The 14,202-nt window shown below is 35.3% G+C and overlaps 1 protein-coding gene and 1 pseudogene across 1 annotated transcript in view; one reads left to right on the plus strand and one right to left on the minus strand.

Annotated features, from left to right (window-relative positions):
• Positions 1-14,202, plus strand: part of STPG2 (sperm tail PG-rich repeat containing 2) — a 473,086-nt gene that overhangs the window by 97,397 nt on the left and 361,487 nt on the right. The window lies entirely within an intron of this gene.
• On the minus strand, positions 142-4,465 carry LOC129491914 (deoxyuridine 5'-triphosphate nucleotidohydrolase-like; annotated as a pseudogene).

The following is a 14,202-nucleotide window of genomic DNA, read 5'->3' on the forward strand; positions in this document are numbered from 1 at the left end:
TCTTATTTAGCATTATTTAACTAATTATAATTTTGACAAATTCTGCTTTAAAGGAAAAAGGAATTAAGTTTTTTTGTTTTTCTTTTTAAGCAAAAACTCTTTTTAAGAAAAAGGTATAATTTTTTCATTTACTATTTATTCTTAGCATAAATTTTGATTTTTTCCAGTGAAACAAAAATCTCCTGAACCCCGTTCAGTATCATCCAAGTCTTGAGTATCTCTTTATGTATAAAAAATTCATTCATAAATGAGCTGTGCAATCCAATCATTTTTTTGACTTCAAACTTTTCTTTGCCAAAATTAAACAGTATATCACCAAAATTTCCTCTATAATCTTTATATGACACCAGCTCCTACATCTATAAAGTGTTTTGCAGCCAAGCCAGACCATAGAGCAACTATTCCATAACATCCAGATGCAAGACATATCTGGATGTCTGTTTTCACAAGAACTTTGTCCATAGGTAGTATTGTATAATAATAGGCACTGTACAGGTCATAGTCTGTGGTCCTGTGGATCCCTGAGTTGAGTCTGCGGTGTGCTCAGGGAGCCAGGCAAAGTGGGGCTGCATGCCACTCTCCTCCACAGGCTGGCCGGCTTCTTGAGGGAAATGGCAGGTGTCTCTTCAGAGCAGGGTATGGTAGAGCCAGAAAGCAAGCAGAGGAGACAGCCCAGGGAACAAGAGAGCACAGGATGAGCACTGCAGCAGGGAACCTACCAAGATCTCTCAAAATTTTTTATGTGTACTCTCTTTTGTTTTCTACATCAAAAAGCCTACATATAACATTAACTGCTCTTTCTAATTTAAGATAAACTTTGTTCTTCAGTTAGGATTAGTTGCTTTGCTACTTTCTCTAATTATATGAATTCTAATCCAGGATAGTGTCTTATTATTCTTGAAAACCTGGAGTTCCTCTGTAAATTCTTTTTCCTATTTTATCTTGTAGATTAAAAGAGAAAGACAAGAGAATCTGGGGCAGATTATAATACCTTGCTTCATCCTTTCCAACCTGGAGAGTTATGCCTTCTGCCCCCTTGGTCTGTACATTCCCCAGAATATTTATGTGCACTAGAATTACACTTAAAAAAACCATACTTTTGTCCCTAGCATCTGAGTCAGTAGGGTTGGTAGTCACTTGTATGGTTTTAGAGTTCTTCTGGTGACCTTAATACTACGTTTAGTTGAAAAATACTGTCTCCGGGCTCTATAATCTCTGTGAGAGTTTTCTTTTTATCAGAAAAAATGTTGTCATCTACATTTATGTATCCATTTATTTTTTAGCTCATGTTTAATCTATACTTTATTAACATTTAAAAAATCTCAGAATAAATTCTTGAAAAGTTTGCAATGCAGAAAAATATGAAGAATAATATAAAAATTGTTGTATTTAAATACAGAAGTTTCCTTTGGTTATTTCTAAAAATACAAGACCTACCTTTTCTTTTTGGCTGGCTCTAGCAATAAAACCAGGTCTTCAGCTTGTCTTTCAAAGGAGTTTGTTCACATATTGAGTGCTCCAACTTTTATAGCTCCTACATGAGGGATTGGCTTCTAAATCACCTACCTGTGGGAACTGATAGGCCTCTACACTTGTGAGTCTTCTAGGACCACAGAGAATAAAGATGTGGATTTAAACAGGTGCATGAGCACTTCCAGCAGCTATCCCATGAATTTAATGCAGAGTGAATAGGCAGAAACTCCTAGATTCCAGTTTCTCCCTGGAAGGGATTTGCCTGCACACTTTCCAAGCTGCTGCCTGTGGGTCAGGCTTCTAACTTGCCTGCATCTGGGAGATGATGAAACAGGTAGTTAGGAGACCTCTAGGGAAGTTTAAATGGTGTATGGGCGCTCCTCATGCTTTTTATCCCTGTCCTGCTTCAGTGATAAAATCAGGTCTCCAGCTTCTCCTTGTCAGTTTATCCACACATAAGCATGCAGCTTTTAAAGCTCCTACTTGAGGGATTGGCTACTTGAATCACCTAGCTCTGGGGCTGAATGGTTCTTGGCATTTGGGAGTTCCGTGAGACCACATAGAACGAAGAGGTGGGTTTAAATGGATGTGTGAACATTTCTAGTGGCTACTCCTTCTGGCTCAGTGCAGAGCAAGAAGGCTACAACAGCTAGCTCCCAATTTCTCCCTGGAAGGGGTTTGACTACACACCTAATGTCCTAACATTCCCAGCTGCCGCCTGTGGGTCAGGCCTTTAATTAGCTCGCATCTGGCAGCTGATGAAGCAGGCTATTTGTATTTCTCTTGGAGACTAAATGGGTGTGTGGGAAATTCCTGTAGCTCCTCCTTATGGTTCACTCAAGAGGTAGAACCAAGACTCCAGCTATTCCACCTGTCTCTGAGAGCAGATGGAAGCCAGGGGTGACAAAAAGCAAAGCAGTGGGTTGAAAGAGTGTGTGGTCTGAATGAGAGTGGCGATATTTGCCACTGATCCTCTCTCCATCTTAGAGCCCAGTGAGTGAGATAAAATTAGCTACTGGTTTCTCCCTGAGGAGAAAAGGAACTGGAACACATGTCTAACTCCTAAACTTTTCTGGCCGCATCTTGAAGGGCTTAATTCCATACTGACTTTCTAGGGGCACTGAATGGGCTTGGCACACCCTAATCTCCTGGGGGACAGTAAGAGCAAAGATAAGATTTTGGACAAGCTCAGTGGTTTCAGAGGCACCCAGAATCTCTGGCCAGGCTGATTGGTTAGGTTCATCTCCTACACATGGCCAGTCTGACGACACTGGAAGAGTTACAGTCTTATCTAATATGCCAAAAGCAATAAAGAGAGTCAAGGAAGATGAAGAAATAGGGAAATATGTTCCAAATGAAATAATAAAGCTCTAGAAACTGGCCCTCATGAAATTTAGATAAGTAATTTATCTAACAAAGAATCCAAAATAATGGCCATAAGGATCCTTGCTGAGGTCAGGAGGGCATTGTATGAACAATGTGAGAATTTCAACAGATAGAAAAAAGTCAGACAGAAGTGATAGAGCTGAAGAATCCAGCAACTGATTTGAAAAATTCAGTGGAGAGGTTCAATAGCAGACTAGAGAGAGCAGAAGAAATGATCAGTGAATTTGAAGACAGGTAATTGGAAATTTTCCAATCAAAGGAGCCAAAAAAAAAAAAAAAAAAAGAAAAAACTATGAAGATCACTTAAGGGACTTATGGATACCACTCAGCAGAACAATGAAAAAACTATGAAGATCACTTAAGGGACTTATGGATACCACTCAGCAGAACAATGTATACATTATTTGAATTAAAGAAGGAGAGAAGAGAAAGAGAAAGGGATAGAAAGCTTATTCAAAGAAATAATGGCTGAAAAATTTCCAAACCTAGGGAAGAAAATAGTAATCCAGCTCTAGGAAGCCCAAAGGACACCAAATAAAATGAATGCAAAGAGGCACAACATATACAAATGGTCAAATGTTAGAGAATTTTGAAAGCAGCTAGAGAAAAGCAACTTGTGTACATGGGAACTCCATAAGACAGTCAGCAGATTTATTAAATTAAATAAGTAAATAAATTTTTTTAGCAAAAATCTTGCAGGTCAGAAGGGAGTAGGGTAATATACTCAAAGTGCTAAAAGAAAAAAATGGTCACCCCCAAATACCATATGAGCAAACCCATCCTACCAAAATGAAGGGGAGATAAGGACTTTTTCAGGCAAATAAAAGCCAAGGGAGTTTATCACCACTAGACTTGTTTTACAAGAAATGATAAATGGAGTTGTTTTTTCAAGTTTGGTGTTAAGTTTATTCTATTTTCTGTATAACTTTAAGTATATAAAGTTTATTGCCACAGGCCTGAGGAAATGGGTAGAAATCACAGGACAATCTCTCTTCCCACCAAAAAAAGTTGGATATTTTGGTGTTTGTCTTAGAGGGAAAAAACTGAAATTTACATTAGCAGTGCTGTGTGAGATTCTGACATAAATCAAGACCTAAAACCAGCCTGCAGTAGAGGTTTTAGTCTTCTGTTCAGGTGCTTGGACAGAAGCCATAAGCTGATGAACATGACAGGGAAAAGGAGGCAGTAAAGACAGGTGACAGGCACCTAGCAGGGAAGGAGGATTCAGGAATGCCAGACTCCTTGGAATGGGGTGTTGTTTTCCTTTTTTTTTTTTTTTTCCTTCTAAAGTCATCTCTGTAGGAAGGTGCTGGGCAGTGATCCCAGAGAAAGAAAGGGTCCAAAACTCCTTTAACTGCCCTGGACGAAGGCCACTGCTACAGCAGCTAGTACCAGAGGCTCTCCTATCTCATGGTTGAGGCAGACCTAGGATAGGATAGAGAATAAAAGGAATGCTTATGGGAAACAATTTTGTGTGGAATGCTAGATGGCCAAGCCTCAGTCTTCGGTCCAGTACAACCCTTGCCTCACTTGTCAACAGTGAAAAATTAGTTTGATTAGAAGAACCATCTGGAAACATACCAGCTTCTGCTACCTTCATCCTCATTGTTAGAAAAAGATTAACCAGTGTGAACATTCTGATCTGTTCATTCCTGGGACTGCTTTTTTCCCAACAGACTGTTTGTTGGTAGAGTAACCCCCAAAAACTCAAAGCTAAAGTGCATCATTAGTCCTGGTCAGCAGTTCCTTAAGAATGGACTGGCGGCATGGTTGAGCTGATATGGAAAAGCTGCACCTTCCTGCAGAAGATGAACTGACCTGCTATCCCACCCCAAATCTCTCAGCCTGAAGTATATTTCAGTGAAGGCAGGTAGCTGTGCTTCTCAGAGCAGAAAGGTAAGCGCAGAAAGGTAGAGGAAATCTAGAAAAGAACCGTCTTGATACAGATTTATCCCAAGTTGTGAAGGGAGGGCAAAGAACCCAGTGGCACTTCACTTATCCAGCGATTTCTGTTACTGTCGTGACCAAATTGCTAAAGAGAATTTTTAAGTTGAGATGAAAGGATGCTAAACAGAAACACAAGAGTGTTGGAAAGTATGAAACTTGTTGGTAAGGGTAAATATATAGATCAAAAGAGAGTAGTACATTACTATAATAGTGATGAGTAAATCACTTTTAATTCTACTATAAAAGTTAAAAAGTATTAAAGACAATGGTAACTAAATTATGCTAATGTATACATAACAAATATATGTAAAATTTGACATCAATAGCATACATTGTGAGGGGAGGAGAGGTAAATTGTAGCTGGAGGCCATTATCCTTAGCAAACTAATGCAGGAACAGAAAACCAAATTCCGTATGTTCTCACGTATAAGTGGGAGCTAAGTGATGAGAACTCATGAACACAAAGAAGGGAACAACAGACACTGGGGCCTACTTGAGGGTGGAGGTGGGGAGGAGGGAGAGGAACAGAAAAAATAACCACTGGGTACTAGACTTAGTGCCTGGGTGACAAAAAATAATCTGTACAGCATACTCCCATGACATGAGTTTACCTGTATCACACACCTGCACATGTATTCCCAAACCTAAAAGTAAAAAATAAAAATAAAACAAATTCATAAAAGAATTTAGAAAAATAATCCTAATTGTTTTAAGTAATTTTTATTAAAGAAAAAAGATGAAAGTATTAAAGACAATGATAACTAAAGTATGTTAATGCATATGTAATATAAATACATGTAAATTTTACATCAATAGCATATAATATAGAGGAGGAGAGGTAAATTGGAGAGTACTTGAATGCAAGGGAAGTTAAGTTGTTATCAGCCTAAAATAGACTATTATAAAATATTTTATGTAAGCCCCTTGGTAACCACAAGGAAAATACTTATAAAAGTTACACAACAGATAAAGAGAAAGTAATCAAAACTGTCAATACAAAAAAACACAAAAGACAGCAAGAGAAAAGGAGGGACAAAAGAACTACAAGACAAATAGTTAATAAATAGCTAAGAAAATAGCAATAGTAAATCTTTATTAATAATTATTAAAGATGTATGTGAAATAAGCTCTACAATTAAAAACATAACAGAGTGCTGACTAGATTAAAAACAACATCCAACTGCATGCTGTTATAAGAAACTCACTTTAGATTCAAGGATACACATGCTAAAAGTGAAAAGATGGAAAAGGATATTCCATGCAAATTGTAAATGAAATAAAAGAGGAATGGCTGTAGTTATGTTAGAAAAGTACGCTTTAGTAAAACAACTATCTTTAGAGACAAAAAGGTTACTTCACAATGATGAAAGGGTCAATTCAGTAGGAAGATATAACCATTGTAATATATGCACCCAACATTTGAGTCCTTAAATGTATATAGCAAATATTGACAGATCTGAAATGATAAATTGATAGCGATATAATAATAGTAGGACACTTCAATACCCTTCTTACAATTTGATAATAGTGGGGGACTTCAACACCCCACTAACAACACTAGACAGATCATTGACACAGAAAATCAGCAAAGAAACACTGGACTTAAATTGGACTTTAGACCAAATGGACCTAATAGAATATTCTACTCAATAACTGCAGAATATATACATTTTTTCTCATCAGCACATGGAACATTTCCAAGATAGATTTTATGTCAGATCAGAGAAGAAGTTTCAATAAATTTTTGAAAATCAAAATTATAACATATCTTCTTAACCCATATTGGATTAAAAGAGAAGTCAATAACGATAGGTGCTCTTGAAACTTTACAAATACATGGAGATTAAACAACAGGCTCCTGAAGAATGCAAAATTAAGATAAAAATTAATTTTTTTTTGAAATGAATAAAAATGGGGACACAACATACCAGAACCTCTAGGACACAGCAAAAACAGTGTTAAGAGGGAAGATTATAGTGTTAAATGCAAACATAAAAAGAAACACCACAAATTAGTAACCTACTGTTACACCTTATGAGTCTAGAGAAACCAGAGCAAACCAAACCCAAAGCTAGCAAAAGGAAAGAAGGAACAAAGATCAGAGTAGAACTATATAAAATTGAAGTAAAAAAAGTACAAAAAAATCAATGAAATGAAAAGTTGTTTTTTTGAAAGGACAAAGAAAATTGATAAACCACTCACTAGACTTACCAAGAAAAACAGAGAAAATCCAAATAAAGAATCAGAAATGAAAAAAGACACACTTATGACTGATGTCATAAAAATACAAAAGATTATCAGAGACTGCTATGAATGACGATATGCCCACACACTTAGAAAACCTAGAGGAAATGGATAAATTCCTGGAAACATATTATTTCCAGATTGAACCACGAAGAAACAGAAATCCTAAACAGACCGATAACAAGTAGTGAGATTGAATCAGTAATAAAAAATCTCCTAAGAAAAAAAAGCCTAGGACCAGATGGATTCATAGCCAAATTCTACCAAAAATACAAAGAAGAACTTGTACCAATTCTCCTGAAATTATTCCCATGTATTGAAAAGGAGGAAATCCTCCCTAACTCATTTTACAAAGTCAGTGTCACCCTGATAGCAAAGCCAGACAAGGATATAACACAAAAAGAAAACTACAGAACAATATCTCTGATGAACACAGATGCAAAAATCTCCCACAAAATACTAGAAAACTGAATCCATGAGCACCTCAAAAACGTAATACACCACAATCAAGTGGGTTTTATTCCAGAAATGCAAGGAGGGTTCAACATATACAAATCAATAAGTGTGATTCATTGCATAAACAAAATTAAAAACAAAAAACTGTATGATCATCTCAATAGATGCAGAAGCAGCATTTGATAAAATTTAGCATCCCTTCAGGATAAGAACCCTCAAAAACTAGGCATAGAAGGAACACATACCTCAAAATGATAAAAGCCATAGGCAATAAACCCACAGCCAACAATATACAGAATGGAGAAAAGTTAAAATATCCCCTCCCCCCACAAGAAGTGGAATAAGACAGATGTTCAATTTTACCACTCCTATTCAACATAGTATGGAAAGTTCTAGCCAGAGCAATCAGGCAAGAGACAGAAAGAATACATCTGAATTGGAAAAGAGGATTTCAAATTATCTCTGGTTGCTGATATGAAATTGTGCATAGAAAACCCTAGAGCCTTCTCCAAAAGACTATTAACATTTGATAAATGAATTCAGTAAAGTTTCAAGATGTGAAATCAGTGTACAAAAATCAGTAGCATTTCTATATACCAAAAATAAACTGAGAACCAAATCAAGAAATCAGTCCCATTTACAATAGCTACAAAAATAATAAAATACCTAGGAATATATTTAACCAAGGAAGTGACAAATAAGGAAAATGGTGAAACACTGATGAAAGAAATCGTAGATGACACAGACAAATGGGTAAGTATCCCATGCTCATGAAATCGGAAGAATCAATATTGTTGAAATACTGATTCTTTTGATTCAATGTTGATTCTTTTTTTTTTTTTTTTTTTTTTTTTTTGAGACGGAGTCTTGCTCTGTCGCCCAGGCTGGAGTGCAGTGGCGCAGTCTCGGCTCAGTGCAAGCTCCGCCTCCCAGGTTCACGCCATTCTCCTGCCTCAGCCTCTCTGAGTGGCTGGGACTACAGGCGCCCGCCACCACGCCCGTCTAATTTTTTGTATTTTTAGTAGAGACGGGGTTTCACTTTGGTCTCGACCTCCTGACCTCGTGATCCGCCCGCCTCGGCCTCCCAAAGTGCTGGGATTACAAGCATGAGCCACCGCGCCCGACCCTCAATGTTGATTCTTAAAGCAGTCTACAGATTTAATGCAATTCCTGTCAAAATACCAATGTCATTTTTCACAGAAGTAGAAAAAATAATTCTAAAAACTCATATGGAAACAAAAAAGAGCTCGAATATCCAAAGGAATCCTAAGCAAAAGGAACAAAGCAGGAGACATCACATTACCTGACTTCAAATTATAGACTTAATGCAAGGCTAAGTAACTGAAATAGCATGGTACTGGTATAAAAATAGACACATAGATAATGGAACAGAATAGAGAATCCAGAAATAAACCCACATACCTACAGCCAACTTATCTTTAATAAAGTCAACAAAAACCTATATAGGGAAAAGGTCCTTAATCAGTAAATGGTGCCGGGAAAATTGGCTAGCCATACTAGAAGAGTGAAATTGGACCCATATCTCTCACCATACAAAAAAATCAACCCAAGATGAATTCAAGACTTAAGTGTAAGACCTGAAGCTATAAAAATCCTAGAATAAAACCTAGGAAAAATTTTTCTGGACATTGGCCCAGGCAAAGAATTTATGACTAAGACCTTAAAAACACAAGCAACCAAAACAAAATAGGCAAATGAGATTTAATTAAACTAAAAAGCTTCTGCATAGCAAAATAAATAATCAACAGAGTGAACAGACAACTTGCAGAATGAGGGAGGATATTTTCGAACTATGCATCTGAAAAGGGACTAATATCCATAATCTACAAGTAACTCAAACAAGAACGATAAACCCTAAAAGCCCCAATAAAGAGTGGGCAAAGGACATAAAGAGACATTTTTCAAAAGAAGATATACAAGTGGCCAAGAAAGATATGAAAAAAATGCTCAATATCACTAATCATCAGAGAAATGCAAATCAAAACTACAATGAGATATTATCTTACACCAGTCAGAATGGCTATTATTAAAAAGTCAAAAAATAACCCCAGATGTTGGCAAGGATGCAGAAACAAGGGAACAGTTATACACTATTGGTAGAAATGTAAATTAGTACAGCCTTTATGGAAAACAATATGGAATCTTCTTAAAGAAATAAAATTAGAATTACCATTTCATCCGGCAATCCCACTACTAGATATCTACCCAAAGGAAAATAAATCATTATATAAAAAAGATTCCTGACATATATTTATCACAGCACTCTTGACAATAGTGAAGTCATGGAATCAACCTAAGTGTCCATTAATGGATGATTGGATAAAGAAAATGTGAGATCTATATGTATATCTCACATATATAATTTTAAGGGGTGCAATGGCAGTTTTGTTACATGAATATACTGCACAATGGTAAATACTGGGCTTTAAGTGTAACTGTCACCCAAATAATGTGCATTGTACCCATCCCTTATCCCTCTTCCACCCTCTCACTTTTGTGTATACATATATACACAAAAGAAATATGGTATATATATATATATATATGTATGTATTTCTTGTATACATATATACACAAAAGAAATATGTATATGTACACAGACATTGTACACTCCCAAAAGTGGGAGGGTGGGAGAGGGGTGAGGAATGAGAAATTACTAATGGGTACAATGTACATTTGGGTGATAGTTACACTAAAAACCCCGTCTTCACCACTATGCAATATATCCATATAACAAAACTGCCGTTGTACCCCTTAAAATTATACAAATAAAAAAAGAATTTAGGATATATCTTCCAGTACACCTTGTACATTTTTACTGGATAGATATTTATTCACAAATGATGTATTTAGAAAGTTAAATAAATGGTCATATTTTAAATATTTTTAAAACCTTTTTTCTCCCACAGGGGATTTATTCACATTCATACAAGTAGGATTGTTTTAATTAGTTTTCCTCCAGTGTAGAATTCTATTGTATGACTAGTACAGTTCATTTATATATATACATACTAATATACATTTAGTTTGATTCTAATATTTTGCTATTACAAATAATGTTGCACTAAACATCTTTGCCTGTGTGTTTGATACACAAGGGTATATAACCAGTCAGCAATTGCTGGTTTGTAAGTTATGTGCATTTTCAACTTTATTAGCTATTACCAATTTTTTTCCTAATGTGGTTATACTTATTTATTATTTTAACATTGGGCAGAGTTCTTGTCTCAGCAATCCTCATCAACACTTAGTATTTTCTGACTTCAGAGTGATAGGTATGTGTATCTCTTAGGTTCTATTTCTCTTTTTACTTTGTAAGTTGACATTGTTTCCTATGTTTATTTGCTGTTTCTATTTCCTCTTCTGTGAATTCCTGTTCATATTCTCTGCCCGTTGATTTTTAGGCAGTTGTTATGTATTCTGGATATCAGTCCTAATGTCTTTTAGATGTGTTTAATATTTTCTAATATTAGAAAATATTCGTTTTACTTTGTTCATGGACTTTCTCTATAGATTTTTTTTAATATGATCAAATTTATTAATTTTTTTATTCACAGGTTTTGTTTTTTGGTATCTTTTTTGAGAAATATTTTTCCTACCTTGTTGAAATAAGGCTATTTTATATTTTCTTTTGATCTTCTTGCTGAGATTTTGCATTTATGTGTAACACTTTTTTTGTCTGCATGGGATGTGAGATTCTCTTATTTGTGTTTAAAAGCAGTTACCAAAATATGCCTATGTTACATACTCTTTTCTCCACTGATTTGTAATGGTGCTTCTATCATATACATTGTAATAGTAAATGAAATAAAATAAAAAATATTTGTGTCTACTTCTGAGATTTCGATTTGGTTCTGCTGATCCGTTTCTAATCTCAAACAAATAGCACACTATTTTTAACTTTACAGTTTAACAAATCTTGTATCAAATGGACTAAGATCTCCTATACTGCCCTCACCTTTAATTCTTCCATATGATATATTTCTTGGCTTTTCATAGACATTTGACCTTCCATTATTAATTTTAGAATCTGTTTGTTTCAGTCAAAAAACCGAAAACAAGCCAGGTGCAGTAAAATGTGCCTGTAGTCCTAGGTACTTGGGAGGCTGAGGTGGGAGGATAGCTTTAGCCCAGGAGTTCAAGGCTAGCCTGGGCAACACAGCAAGACCCTGTCTTAAAAGAAAAATTAAAAAAATAAAAAGCAAAAGCAAAAAACAAAAGCTTCATTTGGATCATATTTATTATACAATCGTCACATCTAAACCATGCTATATCTCTCTGTTTAGATCTATATTTATCTTCTTTCATGATATTTACTAATTTTTCCACAAAGGTCTTGTACATCTTTGTTAAATTTATTTCTAGACACCATGTAGGCTCTCATTTGCTGTTGCAAATTACATCTTTTTAAATCTGTATTTTCTTATGAATTATTGTTGGTATGTAGGAACAATGTTGATTTATATATTTTGCTCTTTGATCCAGCAACTCTTTAACTTGCTTATGGTTTTTCTATAGGAAGAGTTCCTTAAAATAATAACCTTGAATAGTCTTTTCTACTTCTTTTGTGTTTTTCTTGAACTGTCTTCCTCTTTGCTTTCTCACTCCCTTACTCCTTTCCTCTTTCCCTTTCTTTTTTTCCTTTCATTACATCCGCTAAGACATACTATGTTGCATATCAGTGACAGACATCTTTGTCTTCCTGATAAATAGAAATGCTTATTAAATTTTACTTATAGGTATGATGCTGTAGGTTTTCGGGACATATCTTTTATTATCTTCTAGCCTTAATTTTGCTGGGTTAAAAAATACTCATTAATGTGTGTTGAAATTTATTATTTTTTTATATATGTTAAGATGTTTATAAGATTTGTCTCACTTAATTTGGGTCATAAAGTATGTGAATACATTTTTCTTGATATTAAAGCATCTTGCATTTGTTATATATTACTAGTTTTTAAATTTACTGGTATGTATGCGTCTGTGTTCATAAGTGGGATTGCTACGTGCTTTTCTTGTGTTCTCCATTTTTGGTTTTGGTATGAAGATTTTATAAGTGTTCCCTCTTTTTTTTCACTCATTGAAAAAGTTAGCACAACTAGGGAAATTTTCTTCCTTGAAGAATTATTATAAATTATTTATAAAACTACCTGGGCCTGGGTGTTTCTTCTTGGGAGAGATATTTGTCTATTACTTCAGATTATTTAATCGACATTGATTTATTCAGGTTTACTATTTTTTTTTTTTAGTTAATTTTGCTAATTCTAGTTTGCATAAAGTGGTCAGTTTTCGCTAACTTGAAAAGTTTTGTGGCTTAAAGCATGCAATTTTTATGACTAAGAAAACTGTATTTTTAGTTGTGTTGATTTTTATTCTTAAAATAATTTTTTAAAACTTTAATCTTTGTGTCTTATTTTTAACTTTTATTTTAAGTTCAGTGATACAAGTGCAGGTTTGTTACGTAGGTAAACTTGTCAAGGGGGTTTGTTGTACAAACTATTTTATCACCTAGGTATTAAGCCTGGTACCTGTTAGTTATTTTTTTCTCATCCTCTCCCTTTTCCCACCCTCCACCCTCTGAAAGACCTCAGTATGTGTTGTTCCCCTCTGTGTCCATGTATTCTCATCATTTAGCTCCCACATATAAGACAGAGCACGTGGTATTTGGTTTTCTGTTCTTGTGTTAGTTTGCTGAGAATAATGACCTCCTGCTCCACCCATGTCCCTGCAAAGGACATGATCTTGTTCTTTTTTATGGCTGCATAGTATTTCATGGTATATATGTACCACATTTTCTTTATCTAGTCTATATTTGATGGTCATTTAGGTTGATTCCATGTCCTTGCTATTGTGAATAGTGTTACAGTGAACATATGCATGCATGTATCTTTATAATAGAATAATTTATATTCCTTTGGGTATATACCCAGTAATGGGATTGCTGGGTTGAATGGTATTCTGTCTTGAAGTCTTTGAGGAATCACCATACTTTCTTCCACAATGGCTGAACTAATTTACAGTCGCACCAACGGTGTATAAGCGTTCCTTTATCTTGAAAACTTCACCAGCATCTGTTATTTTTTTGACTTTTTTCTCTTTTTTTTTAGTATTGTGTTTTTTAAAATTTATTTATTTTTATTATACTTTAAGTTCTGGGGTATATATGCAGAACATGCAGGTTTGTTACAGAGGTATACATGTGCCATGATGGTTTGCTGCACCCATAAACCTATCATCTACATTAGGTATTTCTCCTAATGCTATCCCTCCCCTAGCTGCCACCCCTTGACAGGCCCTGGTGTGTGATGTTCCCCTCCCTGTGTCCATGTATTCTCATTGTTCGTCTCCTACTTCTGAGTGAGAACATGCAATGTTTGGTTTTCTGTTCTTGTGTTAGTTTGCTGAGAATGATGGTTTCTAGCTTCATCCATGTCCCTGCAAAGGACATGAACTCATCCTTTATTATGGCTGCATAGTATTCCATGGTATATATGTGCCACATTTTCTTTATCCAGTTTGTCATTGATGGGCATTTGGGTTGGTTCCAAGTCTTTGCTATTGTGAATAGTGCCGCAATAAACATACATGTGCATGTGTCTTTATAGTAGTATCTCACTGTGGTTTTGATTTGCATTTCTCTGATGGCCAGTGATGATGAGCATTTTTTCATGTTTT

This window comes from Symphalangus syndactylus, chromosome 10, assembly GCF_028878055.3.
Source record: "Symphalangus syndactylus isolate Jambi chromosome 10, NHGRI_mSymSyn1-v2.1_pri, whole genome shotgun sequence".
Lineage (NCBI taxonomy): Eukaryota > Metazoa > Chordata > Mammalia > Primates > Hylobatidae > Symphalangus > Symphalangus syndactylus.